General features: G+C 37.7%; 1 protein-coding gene across 1 annotated transcript in view; it reads right to left on the reverse strand.

The window, feature by feature from the left end:
• Nucleotides 1–25,850, reverse strand: part of Adgrv1 (adhesion G protein-coupled receptor V1) — a 521,596-nt gene that overhangs the window by 13,899 nt on the left and 481,847 nt on the right. The gene's annotated exons all lie outside the window — the stretch shown is intronic.

The raw sequence follows: 25,850 nt of genomic DNA on the forward strand, positions 1-25,850 counted from the left end.
GTATACTTGTAATGGTGCTTCTATAAAGCTTGGTAATTTTGACCTTTACAATCAGCCAATAAATGTGTTAAATCGTGCCTTTTGTATCTGTTCATCCTAGTGTTTTAAGTTTTGGATGCAGAATTCTTAAATCAATACACAAAGATATACTCAAGACATGCAGCTAATTAAAGACCAAAGACTTAACCTCATGATTTTTTGGAAAACATGAATAAGTGTCTTCATTTTGTGAAATTTGTACTCTCCTATGGTTGCTAATATTTCTAAGAGTGTAGAAGCAACAATACACTTGTGAGCCTGAATCCCCAACACCCTTGTTTTGGGAACTAAACCCAAGGACTTGCATATGCTAAGCATGTGTTCTACCACTGAGCTACATCCCCAGTACCATGAACCTGAAACTTTTATCTATGGGTATAAATAGTAAAAAGTCTATTAGACTTAAGAATTGCAAATAATTTTTATGTAAAATGAAATTAGAGGACAGTACAAAAGGTACACATACCAGCATTTGATCTCTGCTGCCATTTCTGGAATACTGTGATAATATAAGCCCTTCTCCCCTTTCTATCAGAATGATACCTTCTTGGGTTGTGGTATTATTAAATTAAAATCAATGGTGTAACTGCTAAAAATATTTTTGAAAGCAATTTCTCTAAACCATATAAACATTTGTATTCATTTTTATTTACCATTTATTTATTAGGGTTGTTTGTTCTTTTGGAAACAATATTCTAAGTTAGGTAAGTAAATTTGCTTCATGTCCAAATGATGTTGTGAGTAGTAGCAGAAGAAAAATCTTCCTAAAAATACTCATACACATCCAAATTTTTTCTTGTACGACTAACTTTTCACATGGCTATGACCTAATTGCATTGGCCACAGCAATAGACAAAACAGGAAAAAATTTAAACTGTCAGCCTTAAAAACTGTGCAAACGTTACTGATTTATTTCAGGATTTCTGTAAGTGCTGTGAAGTGATAGGGTAAAAGCTGGATCAGGAAACAAAACCCATGCTTTAAAACTCATCTCTAAGGACCCATTTGTTTAAAACTGCACATTCTCTCTCTTGTTTGTTTTTCTATCTAGCCTTTTGTGCTTCAGGAAAGGAACTGCCTGCTGAAAATAACTTGCATGTGAAAACTGTATTTTTTTTTTCTAAAAGCATAGAAATATACAGTAAATATTTTGAAACTTTTAGATGTGCCCCAGGAAACATAAACACTGTTAAAATGGAAAGGAAAGAATGTTTAAATGCAGATTGTATGACATGAGCCTGTGTCCAGACCAGGCTGGGCAAATATAGAAAAAGGACCTTCATTATCCAAAGTACTCAGCTGTGGAGGTTTCTGACCTCAGACTAAAAACAAGTTCCCATTCCAAATACTGTTGGATCTCAAGCTCTCATCTGTATGCTGATCTGGAAAGGAATTCTGAGAGAATCTGGAGTCTCACTTATTCGGTCCAATATTGCTGATTACCCATCAGGCACTGAGAAGCAAGGAAAAGACATTTGGCTCCTGCTCTCTAGCTGCTCACGAATACAACAATGTCTTACCAAGTAACAAGTTAACTGTTTCAGAAGCAGGACATATATAATCCATCTGTGCTTCCTATTCCTTACCACAAAGGCTTAAAAGGAAGAGAATTCTTTCTATGTACTGTCTTTCACTTTGTCGGTCCTCCTATTACAATCATGAAAAATGTTTTCAAAAGTCTTTAGATTATATCTGGATTGATCCTCATCATGACCAATTCTGTATTTCTTTTCTTTTTATCTTTTTTTTTTCTTTCTTTCTGTACTAGAGATGGTACCCAGGGCCTTGCGCATGCTAGGCAAGTGCTCACCCACTGAGCTATATCCCCAGATATTTTACTTTTAAGACAGAGTCTCCACAAATAGCCAGGCTGGCTTTGAACTGAACTTTGGATCTTATGCCTAAGACTTACGAGTAGCTTAGATCACAGGTTTGTGCCACAACACCTGGCAATTCTGCATTTCTTTTAAGTGGAAATTAAAACTTATTATCCAACATTCAGTGAAACACAAATGATAGTCTAAATGATTATAAGTACTCTTCAAATCACTAGGGAGCAAAAAAAGCACAGGAGATTCTAGTTGCCATCTCAATAATTTCTATCAGTACAATAGTTACCATGGCACAAATTTAACATGAAGTGGTAGTAGGGGAGAAGTGGTTAAAACAGGAAGGTGATTCACCTGGGTTTTACATTTCTGAGATCATTTTACAAGTTCTCCAAGGCTTAACAGCTCCTAGTGAGGGATGCCTAGGTTTCAGATGAGCTTTCCTAATCAGTCACATCCTTCAGAAACAGTGCAGAATAAGACACTCAGAATACATGGTATCTCCATTGGAATTGATCTTTCTGCAGCTCAAAGATTACAAAATTGGGTTTCAAAAGAGAGAGAAGAGCAAGGATGACTCCTATTAAACCGCAAACTTCCAAAAAGTAATTCACTGTATTGTATTTTTTAAACTTATAGTGTGATCTCCAGCATGTAGGTGGAGCTTAAGAAATATTTGTTAAATAAAAGACAATGGTTGTAAATTTTCATCAGTGAGAGAGAATAGAAGAGGTGAGGACAGACAGTCTGAGGCATGTGTTGGTTTTAGTCCTCTAATTCTTTTGAAACTATAGCCAGATGATTCAGGAGTTGTTCAATACAACTTCTGGTTCTGCTCAGTCTTTCTGTTTTACATGTCACTGTGCCAGGACTCTTCGTGGGAGAATGAAGTCTCATGGTCAGGTCTCTGTTCCTCTGGGTAGTGTCTGGCTGGAGGTGGGGCTGCTGTGTGCTAAACCCTCCCTCAGGTGACTGTCAGGCTCTTCTACTGGGGCTTCTATTGGCTATCTCTGGCTCTTCTACTGGGGCTGGGTTTGCAGACTTCAGCTACTCTTTCTTATGGTCTTGCCCTCCCCTTGGCAGATGCCCCTGGACATTCTCCATGATCCCTTGCTTTTAGCTTCCACTTGCTCTTGGGCTGCTGACCTGCTGCTGTTGTGCACCACCAGTGATTTAGCAGCAGACAATGAATTTCATCCCAAAACGGCAGACTTGAAAAGACAAATGCAGTGTCTTGGCATTTGTATTTCTTTTTAGGTGTGAGAGAAGTAGGAATTTCATCTTTAATTGATTCATCTTTTAAGTTGTGCTTAGGTTTAATATTTAAAGTTACTTTTGTTAATAGTCTTATTTATAAGAACCCATAATCCAACTGTGTATTAAATATACAGAGAAAGGAAACAAGTGGGTTTACCTTGGTATTTGTTGGTTAGTAAGCACAACTGGAACACTTAGGAATCTTGGGGAGCAGTTACTGCTCAAGAACTTTTAAAAATATTTGAATGGGATAAATAATTACCAAATATTCACCAAAAACTATGTCAAGTTCTTCTGTAATTCCTTACTAGGTTAAGGAAAAGATAATGTATCTGAATAGATAACTTATCTATTCAGAACTAGTAAAGTCAAAACAGAAGTCTGTGGCTTTAGTCACGTTCATGACTAAATATGTGGGAAGCAGCAGGTCTTCAGTTTTTAGGTTTAAATAGGTATTTATTTCTAAATTTTATATTTCCTAGGAACATTTCAATAGGTTTTATTTTTGTCATAAATACTCAGTGTACAGATAACATATTGTCCCTTTTATACAACCAAGTTTTGTATGTGTAATTTATGAATATATTTCTCTGTGTTGCTTGTGGGCACAAGAACTATTTGGTCAAAGTTCTCAGTGTGATAAATATCCACGATAATGATGAGCTCATGCCTCAGTAACCTCATGGCCAGATGACATAACCCTGTACTTCAGCCTTTTTTTTGTTCCAGCCTTGGTTATAGCACTTCATCTCTGAGTATCTCCATGTTCTCCATGTTTCTGGGGGTTTCAAAGTGTGGTGCTCCAATCAGTCATGATGCCACTTATCAGGTGTCAGACTTCTCCATCTAGATAAAAGGCACTGGGCTGGGCCTGGGGCTCAGCGGTAGTGCATTTGCCTGGCAGGTATGAGGCACTGGGTTTGATTCTCAGCACCACATATAAATAAACGAAATAAAGGTCTATCAACAGCTCTCTCTCTCTCTCTCTCTCTCTCTCTCTCTCTCTCTCTATATATATATATATATATATATATACACATAAAGATAGAAGGTATTGTAAATCAAGTTTTTTAAAAAGTCACAGGAACAGAAACTTCTAATTCCAGAAACCCTGCTGCATTGAAAATTCCTAGATTAGAAAATTTTCTGAAGTACAAATCGAGTTGGATAGTAAGACTGAGGGGTAGAGGAGACTGGAGGTCTAAGAGTACTGAGATGGGACTAAAGAACGTAGAAGAGATTGGAAATCTGAGAATAATTTTTAAAAGTTTTAACAAAGAGGAGAAAATAACTGAGTTATGGTAAGCTTTGAATAAGAAGAATATTTTTTATTTAAAATTATAAAACTACTAAATTTTACTGTGATTATTTAAATATTACAGGTACTTTAAAACATCATTTTTTAAAATCAGCATTCTTTAAATGGCCTTTTTGAAAACAAGGTTTTAGAAATTAGTGTTCAGGCCGGGCATAGTGGCACACACCCTTAATCCTAGTGACTCTAGGAGGCTGAGACAGGAGGATTACAAGTTTGAAGCCAGCCTCAGCAACTTAGTGAGACCCAAAATAAAAAATAAAAGAGGGGACGGAGATGTGGATCACCCCTGGGTTCAATTCCCAGTACCAAAAGAAAAAAAAAATAGTGTTCAGACATCCCACTTAATCATTCTATGGAAAGTTGTTTGGATAGTGGTATGGAATAGTGTCCCTGAGGATGATGATGAGAGGGGAAAACTGGATGACATTGTGCCAATAGAAATATGACATGACTTTATCATGGAAGCTAAAGTTCATACATGTTTGAAGAGAAAATATGGAAAATATTTTAAGTACCAGAGTGGAGGTGAGGAGAGAAGGAAGTGAGGAAAGTAGCTGTGTAATGGTGAAAGCAGAAGTCATATGTACCCGCGTGCACCCATGTGTTTGTGTTTGTGTGTGTGTGGTTTTGGAAGACACTCTATGGAGAAAAAGGCTGAGTGCTCAGGATTAAATACAGCTGGGGGATTCAAACAGGAATAATGACCAAAGAAGTAAACAAAAGGCAACTAACTTGTCTGGCAAGTCAGATTTAAAAAAAAAAAAAAAAAAGGACAGCCACAATTATATCAGGGCAGCCAAGAGAAGATGCTGTTCCAGGAGGATTAGGTGGATTAGGTGGCTTGTCAAGAACAGATATCAATGAGAAAGAAGAGTTTGTTCATTTCAGATGCAAGTGATGCATATGGAAGAAACACAATTACGACAGAGAAAGTGATGAGAATAAACCAAAATATGTAGTATGTGGCAGTGTCAAGGAAAAGGTCCTTTGAGATTAGGAGAGTAATCTGACTCAGGACACTAGAGCAGCCTGTTCAGTAACTGTTCACACTTGATAGGAAGGTTTTCTCCTCCTACCTCACCCACTTTGATCTTTAGTTTTCTTGTTTAGAGCAAAAGGCTGTGTAGCAAGAGTTCAATTCCTTTAAACTACAAACTGAATCAAATGCTCTATCTGAAGAGAAATACTGAGTCACACTGCATATCTCGTGTTCTCTGCAATGCAAGACCAATGTGGGTGTGCCTTCCTGAAATTTTTAACATCACATCTGACACTATAGCATCCCTTCTGGAAATGCACAATTTTGATATTCCTGATTTCTTCCTGTCCACAAGGTGCTAAAGGCAGTCAGTCAGCTAAAGATGCATATATTGAAGTCCTAAAACTTGTGTGTTGTTTTTAAAAGGAAAAAAGAAATTATATAGCACACTTTCAAGAAAGCACTGATTTCATTATAATGCAAATTAAATATCAAAGATGATCTAAATGGCTTTGTTTTAGGAACATTTTCATATGAATCAATTCCAAATAATGATATACCATGCAGACACTTATAGAAATGTGGAACTCCACATTTGCTATACTAAAACCCTGTGTGTTTAACTTATGCTCTGGGAAAATAAGAAGTTTATCGATACAACTAGCAAAATTGCAAATACTGGGATGTCTCACCAGTAGACGCTTCCCAGAATTTTGCCAGTTTGGACTTCAAAACATATTTTAATCAAGGAATTATCACAGCAGGGTGATCAGAAGTTTGTATTCTTGCAACTTTAAGAAAACTTAATTTGCAATTCTTTCTAAGTATTTCTTGAGGTATCATAGTCTTTGGAATCTTTGCATCAATAGATTTCAGATAATAGAGTATCTAATCAGAAATAAATAATAATTCCAGATATTAAGAATTAGAATACATGTTGTGGAAAATATTATGTTACTGTTTTCATATACTCTCTTCTTATGATTCTTAGCTTGTTTTGTAGGGACAAGTCATTGAAGATCTTTTTGTTGCAATTTTCTTATTAAGAAACTAAGAACACTAGGATTTCTCTGTTGATGGTATGTCATAATCGATTTACTAGCAAAGCTCTAAAAATCTATAAATGTTTTGATTTAAAAAATAAAAATTTAAGGCCAGGCACAGTGGTGCACACCTATAATCCCAGCTACTTAGGTGGCTGAAACAGGAAGATTGCAAATTTGAGGCCAGCTTCAGCAATTTAGCAAGGCCCTAAGCAACTTAGTGAGGTTCTGTCTCAAAATTAAAAATAAAAAGACCTGGGGATGTGCTTCAGTGGCAAAATGTCCCTGGGTTTAATCCCTAGTATAAAAAAAATTAAAAGCAAACTAAGTTCATATTTATTGTGGAAGAGAGAAAAAATATATAGAGAAGCCAAAAAAAATTTTTTATATACCAAATATTAACACTCAGAAAGAACCACTCAATATTGGATGTAAACTTCCTTGAAACTACAATTTCTAGAGAAATTTTTCCCCCAACTCATTAATTATGTAAGGAAATGTTTTCATGTGTAAGCAGGGTTTTGGAATAAGAACTGAAGGTTGGATTTATAGTTGGGCAATTGCTAGGGTACTTCAAGTTCTAGTTTGCCTGTGAACATTCTGGTTGGCTTGGGATTTGGGGTTTAGCCTCTTGAGTCAGCATTTTTATTAACATCACCTCCTTTCATGCTATTGGCAATGACAGTGTATTATATGGCAAGCTAGCAATTGCTCACTGAGGGCCCAACATTGTAAAAGCAGAGGTGCCAACTTCATTTTATAAAAATCAGGTTTCACCCAGCTCTCTTACATGAGGATGATGTGCAATTTAAATGCTTTCCTATCTTTGGTTCATTCAAATTCATGTGTAATAGCTGAGTGTTATTTAATCATGAATCAAATTCATGTGTAATAGCCTGGAGATGTACACTACAGGCTCCAGAGAGGCAGTGTCCTTCCTTCAGAGCATCGCATGCCCACTCATTGGTCTAAGGCGTGGAGGCTACCAGGAGCTCCTCCACTCCCCAGACTTCAGACTACTGCTTGTAGAGGAAATCAGTAAAGGAAGATGGGTCTAGGGAAGGCTTTATCTAAATTTAGTGATATCCTTCCAACTATTTTACCTTTCTTCAACAAAATAATGCTGCATATTATTCTTTAAAAGTTTGTGTTTACTGTGTGGTTCCTGTGATTGATAAAATGAAGTAAGAGATTCGGTATTGATTTCCAACAGCATACACTGGAATTCAAAAGGCGAGGCATGTGAATGAAGTCCTGAGCCCAGAATGCCTGCCAGGAGGTGGGTCTCACTCTCAAATTTCTTTCTCAGCAGAAACTTTAAACTTTATAAAGAGTGGATAAGTTTCACATGTGAGACTGTCTCACTGACTAAATATCTGGCTGTAGCCTCTTTTAATTACCATTACACCAAATCAATTATTTTCCCTTTTAAAAATAGATTTTAAATAGAGTATTTCTTTTCCTTATGCCAAAATAGAGGCAAAGTCAGAGAAATAGGCATTATATTGCTTTCTACTTGGAGTCTTAGGACTTCCTCCCCCAATCCATTCATTATCTGCTAATCTTTAAGAAAATGGAGTGATCAATTCTTGTAATTGATAATTTAACAAAAAATGTAAGGATTTTCGTTCATTTTCTTGATTGAAAACTGCCTATCTCTTGGAAAGAACAGGATTTAAAGTCAGTTATCTTGGAAATGAAACTCAGTTCTGCTGCTTGCTAAACATTATTAAATTGAGCAATACTTTCTATGAATCTCAGGTTTTTTTCATTAGGAAAATGGGGATATAAATACCAATTCCTTCAGTGGATTTTTATGAGGCTCAAATAAAATAAAGGTAAGGTACATATTTGCAGACTATAAACCTGCTTTGTAAAGTTAAGGTGATATTGTTTTTTACTGTTGAAAGAATTTGCACAAAGTTAACCTCATTCTTTATATGACTGATTTATTTCCTTGTACTTCATCACATTCCTGCCAGTCAAGGGGGACTGTTGCTTCTGAGAAACATGGAAGTATCAGAAGGCCAAGCAGATCTTGATACTTAAATGCATTACACAGCTAAGAAGTACCTCTTTCCCAGAACTGGAGGAGAAAGCAATGCAAGGCGCTGGGCTGCCTTAGTGTGATTCTAAATACAATTCTTGACCATCTTCCTTAAGGCATTGGCAGTTCTTTTCCTTCACATAGGGTCATTTTGCAAGATGGCAGCGTGTGGAGAGAGAGCTGTTAATGCTTCAGTGGTTCCCCAACACTTTCAGAGTAGAGAACAGTCTGTAACCCACTAATAAGCCTTCTGCGGTATGTTTCCTGTTTGTCACCACCACTCCTGCATCAGACTTGACACTTGGGGTGTACTGAACTACCTGTCACATGCAGCTCCTCCAAACGTGCCATGTTCTTTCTTGGGTTTGCCCTGTAGACTTGCTGTTCCCTCTGCTCATCTTCCTCCCCCAATCCAACTGGTCCTGCTTTAACTGGTTTTGTCTCAGCTTTCTCTAAGATGTAGGGATGCTTCTCTGGCCACCCCACCACCCTGTACTGGTTAGAAAACCTGATCCAAGAGTCCTAGCCTTTTACAGTACTTATTTTATTATTATCTTTTCCAGCACTGAAGATTGAACCCAGGGCTTCATGCATGCTAGGCAAGCACTCTACCACTGAGCTACATACATGCTCAGCCCCTTTCACAGCACTTGTTATGCTGCCTCCTAACTGCCAGTTTCTAGCTGGTCTCCTGCATCACACCACAGTGCCTGAACTTCTTTAAGCAAGACAACTGGATTTCTTCACCTTTGTTAAGTCCAGCAGAAAGCCTTGGAAATACTAAGATTTTCAAAAAACATTTGTTGAGTAGATGAGTGAACATATGAAGTTCAAAAAGTCCATACTATAAGGCCTAGAAAAACGAGGGCAAGAAAATCTGGGATCCCTATGCAAAGAACTCGTAGGCTTTAAGGGCTCAGTTTTCTCTAAGAAATGGGTCTAACTGTGCCATCTGCACCTTGTCCTTAAGATATCTTCTCAAGAAATTTGGAGGTCTTAAATTGGAGTGCTGTCTTTGGCAGCTATTTCCATGATAAATCACAAGTAAATAGGTATGAAGGTATATAATCACATTTTTTTTAAAGATGACTTTTTAAATAACTTTATTTTATTTACTTATTTTTATGTCATACTAAGGATAAGCCCAGTGCCTCCTACATGCTAGGAGAGCACTCTACCACTGAGCCACAACTATAGTTATAGGGGCTATAGCCCCCATAATCACAATTTTTTAAAGAGAAAAAGATTAGATTTTATTAATTACAACATATGTATGATACATTCTACATGAATCAGTAGTAAACATAAGACCAACACTTAAGTGTGATTCCTCCTTAAGAACACGCGGTTGCATTTCTTTGGATTAATCTCTCTGATTACAATCAGATTTTTATAGGCTGCTAAATTGAAATTACAAAACACCTGTAGGTGCAGGGGATGAAAGGTATATTACCATACAGGCAATAAAAGCTGAATTCTGTATGTGAGTGGTGTTTAAAGTTCTCAGGAGTGTATGTAAAATTATGTCATATTTTACTACTTTATTCATTTAAAAATAATATTAATTTAAGTATATAAGGTGATTACTATGTCTTAAAAAAGAAAATTTTCTAAAATTAAGGAACTAAATCCAAAACCTCAAATTTTGGTTTCCTTTATGTAATTTTGTAAGTCTTTTGTGCACAGAGTGGTTTAAATCTTGACTTTAAAATCACCACGCTCATTAAAAAATGTATATTTTGCTAAATTATGCTAATGTAGGTTATAATTTTTAGGACAAATAAAAATGTGGGATTTAAATGACAAAGAAACAATATCCCCATGTTTTCTGAAAAAAAAAATTAAATACAAGGAAACATTCTAGATTTGTATAAGGAAATGTTTATACAGGTAATAAAAACAATACGTTAATATTTATTTTATTGGTGAAAACTAGTGAGTCTGTGTCACCATGCCAAAAAAGTGACTGAGGCACTTTGTATGGTTTGTGAACACCTGTAATTGTCTGCACATAAAGAAGTAGTGACCATTCCATTCCTGTGATACTCATGACACAGGCTGAACACATATGTGTAAAATTAATAGGATTGAGATACTAGTAGTTAGGTCTTTCTGATTTAATAAATTTTTAGTATGTGAAGTTGAAGTCAGTGATATATTGGACATTTGTCTTTTTTATTTAAAGGTAGCTACGGTTTAGGGAAGGGACATGCTCTTGATTCTATAAGTAGTTATTGCTTACTTGACAGTAGGTACATATTATTATTATTATTTTTTCTTTTGGTACCAGGGATTGAACTCAGGGTCAATTTACCACAGAGCCACATCCTAGCCCTTTTTATATTTTATTTAGCGATAGCAACTCACTAAAGTTGTAACTCACTAAGAGGGCCTCACTAAGTTGCTGAGGCTGGCTGGCTTTGAACTTATGATCCTCCTGCTTCAGCTTCCTGAGCCATTGGGATTACATATGTGCCACCACATATGGCAGGCACATACTTTTAATATGTTGTGTGATTGCACAACCACTAAACACAAATCCAAAAAAATTAAGTACTAAATTTGAAAAACACCCAATTATTATAGTAATAAATCATAATAGGTTTCAGGTGGGATTCCTAAAAATATAAGATATGAGAAGCAGCACAAAAAAAGGTGGATTCTATCTCATTATATTTCTCTATGTGCCATGCACCATATCAGGGATTTTGCAATCATTATTGTTCAAATCTTCCAACAATTCCATTAAGTTTTATCATCCTTCCTCCTATGAGCCTTCAGAGGGGCTTGGAACTTCTGAAGAGTTCTTTCTTAAGAACATGATTCTCCTTTGCAGGCTTGGAAATGTGAGTGTGGAGTAGCTGAAGCACAGGGGATTTGCTTCCTTTGTATTTGAGTAGTAAACTATCTCAGATTAGTGGCAGAGTGAAATGACTTCAGGATGAGCTCAGAGGTGCGGTGCAGAAGTAGTGTTAGTGGAGTTGGAAAGATCCAGACAGGTCATTTATAGATACTCAGATGGCCTGGGATACTTGCAATGACCCCCTTTCTCCTTCCTTCTGCAGCCCCCAATCCAACCCCTCAACAGCCAAGTCAATTTCATCTCTAAAAAAATCTCTGGAACCTTCAACTTGTCTTCAGATACTCTGCTAATATGCTAGACAAAATCACCACCATCTCACACCTTCACCCAGACAAAAATCTCTATATCACTGCTTTCTTACTTCCTCTCCTGCAAAATAAGTGTCTGTAATAGAAGATGTAACTTCATTCACTACTTAGATCATCTAATGATTGCTAGCCACTAATTTGAGGACCAAGTCCTGAATCTTTATATATCTTTGCCTCTGCATGAGCTGGATTCTAGCCACCTTTCCTAGGCCATCACTGACACCCTTACTTCACTATCCAAATCCAGCTACCTAGTTCTCAGTTCAAGTTCCCCATCTCAAGGCCTTTGCAAATTGATTTATTCAATCATTCATGGAGGTTTATTAAACAGGTAGGGTGGCCAGGTCCTGATAGTACTGGTCTCTTTGCCTGGAATCCTCTTTTAGGACAGATACTCCTGCTTGGGCCTGTTGATTTCACTCCTCACAAGTCCTCCCTGTTAGATGGCATCCTTATCCTTAGGCTTCCACAGCACCCTGCAGGGTTCTCTTTTAGGACTTACCACAGTTTGCAACAACGTGTGTGTGATAACTTTATTCAAATCTGCCACCCACAGTAGAATGCAGCCTGTGATTCACGCATTCTGTTTGTGATCATTTTGAACCCTCAAAATCTAATGTAGTCATTTACTTAATAAATGCCTTTGAATGATAAATTATGAGAATCTACCTGTTGAAATCTTTTCAGAAATAACCTAAATTATGATTCATAAAGATATTATGAAACACAAATGTAACCACAAAACTCAAATGTTCCTGAAATTCTGAAAGGCCTTCTAATTAAGGCTACATTGATAATGATGTAAGTAGTTAAAATAAAGTCAACACTATAGTCTAAAGAAAAATATTTGGTAAACAATGACAAATGATCATTTCGACAGTCAGCGAGCATGTAGATTATTCTTCACTGACTAGCGAACCAGGTACTTGATTTATTGATGTCCTATTTTTTTTTTATATTTAAAAACTTCTTTTTCCCTTTCCCCAAAAGTGGAGAAAAAGGGGCTCTATCCAATGAAATTAGGCTTAATGGAAATACTTCTTTTAGTGTTTTTTTTCCCCCTTAATTATACAATTGCTAAAAAAATTGGACCATGTCTAATTCCAACTTCTGACCCCAGTCCCACTACAGGATTCAGGAGGCAGTAGGCAGGGCTCAGCTCATGAAGACTACATAAATTTCTACCCAGGAGACCTGGCCTCTAGTCTCAGCCTGCCAAAAAACAGAGAATACCCAGGTTTCCAGTTTCTTCATTTGTAAAATCAAAATGTGCTGTCAAATAGATATATATCAAAAAATAGTCTTTCTAGAATTAAAGTTTGACTTTTAAAAAATAGTTTAAGAACATGACACAGTTGCAGAACTTATACTTGTATGTCTCTTTTTAGGGTTTATCATAAAGAAGGTTAAACCCATAAATTTACTTTCTGTGGGCAATTGGTCCATTTCGTTAGCTACAGACAAATCCCTTGTAAATTAGTACACCATGGATATTTGAATAGTGAGTCAGCTTTCTGGAGCCTTGTCAAAATCAAGTTGTTTTTGAGCCTGCAAAACAAAATATCAAATTTTGATCTACAATGTTCCCAAAGATAAAGGCAGCCTATAAAATATACTTGAGAGAAAACAAGAGTGCCATAGACTGCCCTTCATTAACATAGACGGGAATCCAAGAATGGCAAGCAATTCCAGAACCCACAGATAGAGGAGAACTCCACCTTCTCTCCAAAGTGCTTTCTAACTCAGCTTGGCTTATAACCTGCAGGACAGAGAATCAGAGAGGAAGAGAACACTTTAAAATATATTTTCAATAATGATTTCTGATCTTCTTGCTACATACATCAAAAATCATGAGTTGGAGCCCCTCTGGTAAATAAATGTCAACTATATTTGCTTATAAAAAAGGAAATGAATTTCAGAGTTCTAACTCATAAATGCAACAGCAAAACATTCTAAATCATTGTGATTTTAAAATGCCCAGAACAATTTACATCCATCTCTTAGTCTAGAGAAAATTAAATACAGCCAAGTGTCAAATACCAACACTTAATATCAATAGTGGATCACATATATGATGGTGGTTCCCTAAGAGTATAACACTCCTGACATCTTAGCCATCTTCTTTACGCATACACGTTGATGATTTTTCTCATAACAATGAAACTGCCTAATGATGTATTTCTCAGATCTTATCCCCATTGTTAGACAACACATGGCTGTATTTTAAGTCCAGGCGTTTTCTCTTTTAGGCTGATTACTGTTTTCTCTCATCCATACTATGTCTTCTGGTTTTAATTACAGAAGTCTTGCTTTGTTTTTCCAACATTGAAGAATCTTTGCCTCACTGTTTTTATAATAATCCTCCAGGAATTTAAAGAAAACCCTTATTTTCTAGTGAATCCTGTTCTTTCCAATTTGCCCGAAATCAAAGAATGACGATTCAAGTTCTAAGTACTGGAACACAGGAAAGATCATTACGGAAGTAGAGCCAGCCTGCCGAAAGAATGGCAGAATGTGCTTCCACGTTTTCACTATTTTTTTTCCAGGGTGTGTGTATTTGGGGGAGGGTGGCTGGAGTGGTGGAGAAGAATCATTTGAATTTGGGATATGGCAATATGTTGGAAAGGTATAATAAGACTTTTGTTATTCTCAGCATTCATTCAACTATTTGTTCATTCATGGATCCATTCAATCATTCAACATTTATTGAGAAAAGGCATTGTTAAGGTTTGGAACACAGAGATGAAACACACAGCACCTGGCTTCAAGTGGTTTGCAGCTCAGTAAAAGACAGACAAGAGTAATCACATTATAATATATAAATGTTGTGATAAAATAAAAAACATTTCATATTTCAGGAACTCATCAAAAGCTTCAGAAAAGCTGATTCGCTATCCAAATATTAATTTGCAGTGGAATTGGTGTGTGCTAAGGAAATGGACCAATTGTTCACAGAAAGTAAATTTAGAGGTTTAACCTACTTTATGGTAAACCCCAAGGGGAGACAAAATAGAAGTTCTGTCCCCCTGATGGGCAGAATCACAGCCTCTGGGACAGGAGTCTCCCCTGTGTTTCTCCTTTGCAACAAAACAACAAAACTTCTTTTTCCTTTTTCTTGAAGAGATCTCTTGAAATATATTCCTCCTAACTGTACATTATTTATCCTCTGGCCATATCTGCATACCCATTCCCTGTAACCACCCCAGCCTTTGTAACTACCATTACACTCTCTACTTCCATGAGATCAACTTGTGTAAATTCAACATGAGTGAGATCACCTGGTACCTGTCTTTCTGTCCCTGGCTTATTTCACTTAACATGAAGCTTCTTGAGGTTCATCCATGTTGTCACAACTATCAGGATTCTATTCTTTTCATGGCTGAATAGTATTCCATTCTGTATATGTACCACATTTTCTTAATCTATTCATTAGTTAATGGACACTTTCCTTTTCTGGGCAACTGTGAATAGTGCAGCAATGAACATGGACTGCAGATGTCTCTTCTACATAGTGATTTCATTTCCTTTGGGACTCACCAATCATATGGAAGTTGTAGTTTTAATTTTTTAAGGAACCTCCATATTGCTTTGCATAATGGCTATACTAATTTACATTCCTGCCAACAGTGGGCAAGGGTTCCCTTTTCTCCACATCCCTGCCAGCACTTGTTATCCTTTGTCTTTTTGCTAATAGCTGCTCTTGCTGTGGTGGATCTGATCTGCATTTCCTTGATAATTAGTGACAATGAGCACTTTTCCCTGTTGGCCATCCTTCTTGTGAAAAATTTCTACTCAGGTTTCTGCCCATTTTTAAATTGGGTTACTTGTTCTTTTGGTATGAAGTTGTCTGAGTTCTTATATATTTTGGATATTAATTCCTTGTCAGATATAGTATAATTTGCAAATATTTTATCCTGTTCTGTAGGTTGTCTCTTTGTTTGGCTGATTATTTCTTTGCTGAACAAAAGCTTTTTATAGAAAACTATTTAAATAGTGAACATGTATTATTTCTAGAACTCTTGGATAAGGACAAGCTGTGTTTATCCTTCAGTGGCTGGGAAGAAATTATCACTAAGAAGTCTTAATTTATTATCATTGCTCTGTGCCCCCGAATGTCTTAGGTATTACATTGGGTCAATAATTAGTGAAAAATAAGTAGGTTTTCACATTTATAACAATTCTGTACATATGCTATTACTGTAGACATTTCATAGGTGTTAAAACAGAAGTTAAAATATTTAGTGCCAAGCTCAGCAGGTCAGGACTGGCTGGCTTTAGGACCTGTATTCTTTCTATTCCCTGTAAATGACAAGCTAACAGCCATACTGCAATGCATTTTTGCTCTATTCGTAGAAAGAGGACCCAGAAAACAACCAAAAGCGAAACAACAAACCTCTGAACAACGTCAAGGCACTGAGTGGCTCAACTAAAAAATTTCTACAAAATTTCCTAACCCATGGAAACAGCTGAGAGTGAAAATGGAAGGAAAAGAAAACTGTTTCCACCTAGGATCAGGTGCTAAAGTAACCAACAGAAAAAAAAGTGATGGAGCTTTGGATTTGAGACTGAATAAAATCTTCTTGTAGCACTTTATTTTCAGTATTTAACTGAAGGGAATCACAGATGTTGACTTAAACAAGCCATATGGTTCCCAATGACTGCATTGTAAACCCCAAACGAATCCTGTTGATTGTTCAAAATTCTAACACTAAGCAGTGTGATTATATTTTAAACAATGTTATAGAGTTATTCTTCCAGGCAGCATGAAAAACTCTGAAGACCTGTAAAGCTAGCATACTTCTAGCAAGTTCAAGAATCAGAGTGACTATTTAAGAAAGGGTTGACAAGGTTGTTTAGGCTGTGAATCAACAGCATGACAGTCTGTTGATTTTGAAAGCATCCCAAATTTGTATTATGAAAACAGAAAAAGAATTAAAATGGTTCAGGGCAAGTTCTGGTGTCTCCTATGAAGTCGGCTTCCTAATTTCTTTTCCTGGATTCAAGCTGTCAATCAGATCTTGCTTTCACTTTGTCTACCTACGTACGACTATATGGATGGTTTAGCCAGCTGAAGTGATATTTTTTTCTAAGTTATAAACTATTTTTGGCAATCCCCTTGCAGTATCTTAAAACTCTGAGATTATTATAATTTAACAAACACAAAGTCTCAGCTTAAAGAAAGCCTGCAGAAGAAATTTAAGGGGTAATTACAAATAGCTCTGAATGGGGATGGGCTTCCATATTGATAATGTCTAGTTCATCTCTAACCTGAGGGAATTATTTGGTTACTGTAATTCTGGAAATAATTATCGAGCAAACACCTGACTGTTCTGAGAAGTTGATGCCTACTTGGAGATGTTAGGGGGACTCTAGGTATGTTGTTCACGGGCTCTAAGACAGGAATGGACCTTGAATGGAGAGTCAAACACCAGGCATTTCTTTTTTTGCTTCCACCCTTCCTACTTTCTACAGCAGTGGTCCAGAAATTACAGAGCCAAGTTACAGGACAAATCCTGTCTCTAGTTCAATGCTGCAAACATAGATTAAGTCATATCTTGGAATTCTTCCACAGAGAAAACTTACAAGAAGAAAAGCAACTTTTCAAAGCATAGCAAAATAAACATTTGCTCCATGACTTACTGAATTTGGCACATAGAAAAATAGGCACTTCCAGTAAACTTAGTGAGTTAAGTGAGGCACCGACTTCACCTTCCTGGTTGCTCAAGGCCACCAGACTGTTCTGGGGGGCTGACCTCATTTCCATTCCTAACCCTACCACTAAGTCTATTATTTGAGGCAAAGCACGTAACCTTTAGCTATTTCAACTCCTCTAAGTGGGCCAATGCTCCTGGCTAGTACCACAGTTGTTAGGAAAAATGTTGGATAATTAAATATGTTTTTGATATAAACATTGTTTTGGTAGTACACACTGGAAAATTATGAAGCATGTAAATAATTTAAAAATGTCAGTTTGGGATGAGGTGCTAAAACTTGTTAGTCATTTGAGACAAAAGATTCCCTAAATTGAGGGGATTTGTGGGAGGGGAGTAGAGGCATTAGAGATTTCGAATAAGAGATTTAATTCAACAAGAATTTACTGAGGACCTTGTGCCAGCCCTGTAATTAAGCTTTACAGGCAGTACAAAGGAAGAGGGAGAGTGGGTCTTCAGGGAACTGGTTAGGGAACAGCCCTAGGCAGTGTTGGATGAGGTGCCAAGTGAGCAAAAATACAGAAGACAATGATGTGGGGGTTGGCATCAGAAGAGATTACTGTAAACTAGGAAGGGTGCAGATGATTTCAAGGAAGTGGTACAGTTACAGCTGGATTCTGATGAAAATTAAGCTCATTTTTAAAAGGGGAAGAGAATTACATATGGACATAAGAGCATGGTCAAAAGGAGTGGGAATGAAATAAAACCTCTCTGTATTATCTATGAGTATAATCACTGTTTGTTACAGCCAATTTAATTTGTGATACATGTTTCCATGTTTTGTTGATCAAGTTACCACTAAAACTCTAGCACCAAGTACATAGACTCACAATAAATTTGGAGAATTATTTAAGACCATGAAACTCTTCTCTCCTCTTCCTCCTCCTTCTTCTAAATATTGAAGCTATTCTTTTCTGTTTATTATGTGCCAAGCAACAGGCTAAGCACCTTATGTGTCATTCCACTTACTAGGATTTAGGGATGGTACTGCATGTGGAATTCAAACTAGGCCCCTATGATCCAAATCCTTAACTCTCTGCTATGATTTCCAAAGACTAGTGTTACTTGTGTTCTCTCTGGGCCTTAGGGATTTTCAATGCAGTCTCATGAATCATGTAATTTACTCTAATAACTCTATGATGTGATGCTACAGGTTACAGCTTTCACTGTATCTTCTGACTATATTCCTGATCCTTTTAAAGAATTACAGATGGTTCCCCATATCTGCCGGTTTTATATCTGAGGATTCAATCAATGCAGATTGAAAAAGTTCCAGAAAACACTGCATCTGTACTAAATATGTACAAACTTTTCTTCATGTCATTATTCCTCAGACAAATAGTTGTCAAATAAACAACTATTTACATAGCATTTATATGTACTAGGTATTACAAATAATCTAGAGATGACTTAAAGCATACAGGAAGGTGTTCATAGGCTATATGCAAATACTATATCATAAGGCACTTGAGCATCTGCAAATTTTAATATTCTCAGTTGGGTCCTAAAACCAGCCCTTCACAGATGCCAAGGGATGACCTGGTATTAATGGCTACTTTTTTTTTTTTTAACAAATGTATTATATATTACCTACTTCTTACATTTTGGGTCTTAAGGTCATCCAAAACTCATGTGTTGAAGGTTTGTTCCCCAGCTGATGGCACTATTGGGAGATGGTGGAAAATTTAGGAGGTAGAATCTAGAGGAAGGAAGTTAGGGTGTGTCCTAGAAGGGAATGCTAGGACCTTAGGCCTGCCTCTCTCTGCTTGCTGGCTGTCAGGAGGCAAGCAGCTTTTCTCTGTCACATGATGTACAGCCTTGCCACAGGTCCCCAAACACCCCAGCTAGGTGACCACAGTCTGAAACCTGTGAAACCATGAGCCAAAATATATCTTTTCTCCTCATCAGTTGAGTTTTGTCACAGTGATGAAAACCTAACACACCACCAAAAGGAAATGACATGAGCTTTTTAAAGACAAGTATTTGCACATTATGTCAGCAGTTCATAGTTTAAAAGACTTTCACACGGGCTGAGAGAATGTCAGTGGCTGTGCTTGTCTACTCTTGATGGGAACAGACAGATGTGAATGGTGGGAACAGAAGGTTAAGGGAATAATTCTATAAAATGGGCCCACTATGCTGACCCCCCCACACTTCCTTTCTTTTCCAAGAAGCAATTTACCTGCAACCCTGCCCAGCTTAAGTGGACAGGATATGCCACATTCCTCACCAATCTGCAGGAGAAAACCAGGCCCGAAAAAATGTCGATAAGAGAAACAAACCTAAGTTACCCTGAAGGGGAAGGCTTTGTAACCTTTTTCACAGACCAGATCCCAGAACTCAGGGAGATAAGGATAATTCCTCGTAACCATAAAATCTGTAAGAATTTCCAGGTATGAATCCAATTAAGACCAGTCAGCATGAAACAAAGTGAAGTAGAGTTGTCATGGCAATGGGGACTTGAATGTCTAATGTCATCCTCCTGTCAGCCAAATGTCAAGAGGTGGACCTGGGTGGGATTCTCTGGAAAGTTCTCTGGGATTCCCAATAAAACTGGAGTGCAGGAGAGACATGCTGTCCCTCTCCTCTTGAGGAGGACCCATTCTCTCCTTTGAAAGTGTCCCCTTATACCCTTTTCCATCCCTTCAATAAACTCAGTGTTTGTTACTCTGAGCGACATGTCTGAGATCTTTCTGACTTTGCAAGAATCGGGGTCTGAAGGGGGGTGTGTTTGCACTGCCTCAGTTTCCTAGAATGCCTTAGCCCTGTAACATTCTGATTGATTCAAGAGAGGCAAGTCCTGAGTGTTGATAATATATGCAATAGGAAATGGAGAAGAGCAGCGATGACTTCACTCTGCCTACTCTGCTGGTCTTGTCTGCACTGCACACTGGCACAGCAGCTGAAATCCGGTGTCTCTGAAGGCCCACCTGGCTCTCTCTCTCTCTCTCTCTTCTCAATGACTCGTTTGTCTCACACAAATGTGGACAGAATAGTTCTAGAGATTTTTAAACCTCACTTTTGAAGTGATAATTCATTCTAGTATTAAATAATTAAAATATATATAGAGAGAAATTAGTTGAAAAACTCATACAAATTCAAATATGAGAGCATTACAGAAAATTTTACATTTACATATTTTCGTGTTGTTTCTCCGAATTAAACCAACTAATCGAAAATTTTTCTTCCTGACCCTGTAACTTAAATACTAAAGTTTGTTATGAACAGAGTTTTTGGGGAAACCTTTTACATTTTACTGCTTTTGTCCCATTCCTTGTCTCTTTTATCATGTTAATTCAGGTGTCTGCACTAGAAGTCAAGGATTTTTCCACAGGCATGTTAAATTCACCACCAGGACTCTTCAATCTTCAAGTATTTTTGGTCTAGTTTTGCTCACTTTGCACCTACTTTGCTAAGTGATGTTAAGCCAATGCTAACTTCCTTTTGATGCAGCAATACTAAACTGGCCAAAGTTAAAATAAAATCTTACGTAATGGACCTACTATTAACCCCACTTAACTGGGAGGGGAAAACAGGACAGATATTTTTTATGGATATGTACCATTTATAGAGAATGGTGTGTTATGTTGTGGCATATTTATACATGTATAGAACATAATTTGATCAATTTCACTCTCCTGTACCTCCTTCTCTTCCTCTTCTCCCTCCCTGACTCCCTTCTACTTTCATGATTTTTTTCTTTTCCTTCTAGCTTCCACGTGAGAGAAAAGCTGAGCTTAAAGACATTTTTTTTTGAAATTAATTTTGTGATGCTTTTGGAGACATAAACTCAAAATATACTAGAAAGTAAGGAGACGAGAAAAATTTTAGGATAAAGGCCAAAAATAGACCAAAGGATCTGAGTCTAAGAGACATTTCCTTTGACGTATTAATAAGATAATGAAACTCCCTGATGATTATTCAGAAATAATACATAAAAATGTGGAAGAAAATTGAAAACACATATGTGATTCAGAAAATAAAGTAAAACCAACTAAAGGTGGACACTGAGGCCCTCCTTGCTTCCTTCTCCATAAAGAAGGCCACTAGGGAAGGCCATTTCAAAGAGCCTCCTTGACCACCTATTTAAAATGCAGCCCATCTCCCTGCCTTGTACTCTCCTATACTTGGCATTTACCTTCTTAACAAGCTACATAATTCTCTTGTGTTTGTTTTGTCTATATTTTCCTTCTATCTCTAACTCTCATACTAGAACATAAGTTTCTCAAAGGCAGGCATTATTGTCAGTTTTGTTAGTAGGAAAGTATTTTCTCAGTTTTCTGGTTTATCCAGATTACATAAAATAGTTCCTGGAATAGAACAGGTATATAGGTAGGTAGATAGATAAAAATTAAGTATCCTCTAGCTCTAACTACAGCAAATAGCTCAGAGAGTGAAAGAGTAATTACACAGTAATTCAGAAAATGTGATGTGTAAAAACATGGATGGTCATATTGGGAAGTGCTAGGTCTGAATGTTTGTGTCCCTCCAAAATTCATGACGAAACCATACTATCAAGAGGTGCTGCTTCTAGGAGATGACTTGGTTGACAGGGTTCCACCCACAGGAAGGGGCTTAGAGCTCTGGTAAAGGAGCCCTGTGGAAGCTTTTCCCTTCTGCCGTGTGAAGATATACAGAATACAACACCTCTGACAAAAAGGTCCTCAGCAGACACAAAACCTGCTGGCACTTTGATCCTGGCAACCTCCAGAACTATAAACAGCTCATTATTTATAAATTATCTAGTCTACAATATTTTTTGTTATAGAGGCCTGGGTGAACTAAGACAAGAATAATAGCAGTAACATAATAATTAACATTCAGTGAGTGCTTCCTATGTATGGCCATCCTATCAGATATTTTACATGCGTTGTCGTCTCATTCCGTCCTCACAACAATCCTGTAAGATAGGTGTCATTATCTTTCTTACTTTACAGATGAGGAAACTGAGGCACAGGAATGCACAGATCGTAGACCTGATAATTGAAAGAGCCAGGTTTTGAACCCAGGACATATGGTGGAGAGCCTATAGTTGCTATTCCCACAACCGGGTAGGTGGGTTTGGCATGTTTGCTTTATCTCCAGGAGAAGGAAAGATAGGCAGGAGGCCTGGGAGTCTCTCTTGAAAACACCAATATCCTGGCAAGAGACCTTTCTGAAACTAGCACTGTGAAACATTCAAAGGGAATTACCTAACAGTGAGACAAGCTCAGCCAAAGGACGCAAGTTGGGGAACCATGGGGGGGGGGGGGGCAAGAGAAGCAAAAAACAAGCAAACAGAAAACAAAAGCAGAACCCCCAAACCAACCAGAACAAATACAACAAAAAGCCAAACATGGGAGCTGGGTGGGGCGCTACCAAAGATAAACTTGTGTATATTCTGTTTTTAAAATGTCACAACTATGTCATGACAATAATGACAATAATCATTTCCTGGAGTACATTTTGCTAGACTACTCAGCTTTGTAATAGGGTCAAAAGGCTCAATTCAATAGAAATTTATGATTTCATGCTATTAAATAATGCTATTTTATTATTTTCACTTTATTTCCCCCAATAGAGTTATGGCGTCTCAATGCACTATGATGAGCACAAACTGCAGTAATAAATAACAACAGTTATTAGAAAACCTCTTTGAACAAATTGTTCTTTCTCTTCTTCTTCCTGTGTGTGCGTGTGTGTGCTCCATCGTTCATCATCAATTATAAAAAAATGACTTCTCTGCTGGAAGAGCAAGTCCCTGGTTACCATTCGGTAAATGCCACTGTGAAATGTATTCATTAAAAGAATTTTATTCCCACAGCTATATTCTGTTCAAGAACATGTAAGGTCAGAAAAGTATGAGGAAAACATTATAACTCCCCCCCCAACTTCCTGGTTGTTTATTGCACATATATGAACACACACAGAGTGATCATAAGTAACTGGCTGCCAAACTATGTTCTCCTTGTTGTTTTTCACTGAAAGGCCCATAAAGAAGAGGAAAGTTAGCAGCAAGTCATTAATTGCAATCTCATCTCTTCTTGTTTCAGCATCACAAAAACATTTTAAGGTTTAACTTTACTGGTAAATAAAACACTTCTGAAGTTCAATAACAAGTTAATGGTCCAAGTTTGGTCTTTTTTTTTTTTATTATTCTTTTCTTTTCTTTTTAAGCCATAGTGACCTTTATAGAAGCTAAAGAACAACATTTGACATTTTGTGAAAAATAAAGAAACATAATTTAGCAATTTTTAACCAATTGCCGCATGTTACAGCTTTGGAGTTGCTCAACTCTTTCCAGACACAAATGTCTCTCTAGTGTGCTTCATATTCCTTTTAAAATCACAAGTAAATAAACAAAAATTTTAATTAGATGAGCCTGTATCTCATATTTGGCTGAGGTCATCCTTTCCTCTCTGGGAAACAAAATCCACTGAAGAAAGAAGGAAAAAAGAAAGTCAAGAGGAAAAAAAGAGAGGGAGAAGGGCCTGACATTGGGCATGCAGGTTTCTCGTGTGCCAAATGCTCTGCACATTTCTGAACTACAACTCAGATTAAGCCAAACTTCAGGTCCTGACTCGGTTCTTCAGACTTCTGGCCCGACTTTCACACCATAAAGAAACACACCCATGAGCTGGGGGGCTGACAAGTTCTTTTCACTTGTCCCTGTTTTTAATCTCTTGTTTGGCCTCTTTCTTCCACTTGGAACAAAAATAGTTTGTTGTCTCCATCCCAGCCCCTGGACCACTGTCCACTGCTTCTATTTTTGGTGAAGATTTCCAATAGCCTGGCATAGGGATGGGCACATTCATTGAATAATAGGGAGGAGCACAACATTTCCCCTGTCCTGGTTAGTCAGGGCCTCTGCTTTTGATTTCCATGACTTTGTCTTACAGTTGAGGAATAGGAACAGTGTTCCCCTTCACTGCCTGTGCTGTACCAGTCCCACAGTGTCATATTCTCTTCTGCATGAACATTCCACATATTGACAAGCACAGGTGAGCAGGATCTGGTCTGGCTCACATTGACATGCTCCTTTTCTTCACATATCAAGGCTAAATGGACATGTGCTGGCTAAGGGGCTACAGTTCTGAGGTAGGTGGACTCCAGTATTTTGCCCCAGTCCAGAAGAGTTCCAGAATGTCCAGCCTCTCCCTCCTCCCCTATCAGGTCAGCCATGGACTTGAGGTCACTTGAGGAGAATGGATCATCCTGAGGCCACCCTGGGAGCTGGGGTTTATTACCAACTGTGTTCACAAAAGGGGTCCAAGGACTCTAAAAACAACTTAGATTAAAAAAAAAATCAGTGTAGAAAATCTGTGAAAGACAAAACTGGAAAAGTTTTCTTCCCTGATTAGCACGGAGTGTGAGGGAGAGGCTACAAGGAGGGCATAGGTCACAGACTGGTGCCTTGCACACCACCTGCCCATGGTGTTTACGTTGACTCCAGTGTTTAAAGGTTGTTCTTAAATACATGCCAACCGGGGTGGGGGTGGGGGGAGGTGGGGGGCTGGGGTTGTGGCTCAGTGGTAGAGTGCTCACCTCACATGTGTGGAGCTCTGGGTTTGGATCTTCAGCACCACATAAAAATGAATAAATTAAATAAAGATATCGCGTCTATTACAAATATATATATATATATTTAAAAAATATATGCCGATGTTAACAAATCAGGAGCTGTCACACAAAAATTTGGTTTCTGACTTTTTCAGAAAAATTAGAAGATCTGTTTGCTACTACATCTACTTCCTGTCTAGAGCCAAGAGCTGCTGCCCCTTAGACAAGGTACACTTATTTCTTACAAGGAGCCCCAAGCCATCTGCTTCTTGCCCCTGCAGACACTGGAGTTTGTAACTTCTGGTGTAAACACCCTAAATCTCTAAGTCCCTGGTCTAAGTTCTAGGTTCTGATCAGTAGCTGATGGCAAGACCTGGCTTATGCTGTTCTCTTGCTGGCTCTACCCTTTCTCTTTGCCTTTGAACTGCCCTGAGGCTGGGTCAGTACTGAAGAGTAAGAACTATTTCCTTTGCCAAAAGAGCCAGAAGGGCCAAACAAAACCAAAATGTCACACAGCACTCTGTTTTCCCTGTGCCTATGAGTCCAATTGCTGCTTTGGCTAGAAAAGACTTTTATTGGTGTAGAAGATATATAACTCATATAATTGAGCCAAGAACTTGCCAATAAAAAGATATAAAGTCATGCCAATAGAGGAGGAGTTCTGAGGGCCCAAAGAGAAGTAAGTGTGTGTGGTTTTATTATTTTTCCTAATGCCAACCCTAAATCAGGCTGCAAAGTTGATAAATATAAAGCATGATGCCTCAAGCCAAAATAACAAGAACTCTAAAACCTTTGCTTTCCTTCCACCTGAAACTGTGGAGATATCATTTAGATTTCATCTTCACGATAGTTGCCAGCTCTCTATAAGGTAGCAGATGCTAGCTTTTGGTGACACACAGCATGAAAGCCACCGCAGG

The sequence above is a fragment of the Marmota flaviventris genome, chromosome 5 (assembly GCF_047511675.1).
Source record: "Marmota flaviventris isolate mMarFla1 chromosome 5, mMarFla1.hap1, whole genome shotgun sequence".
NCBI classification, from domain to species: Eukaryota; Metazoa; Chordata; class Mammalia; order Rodentia; family Sciuridae; genus Marmota; species Marmota flaviventris.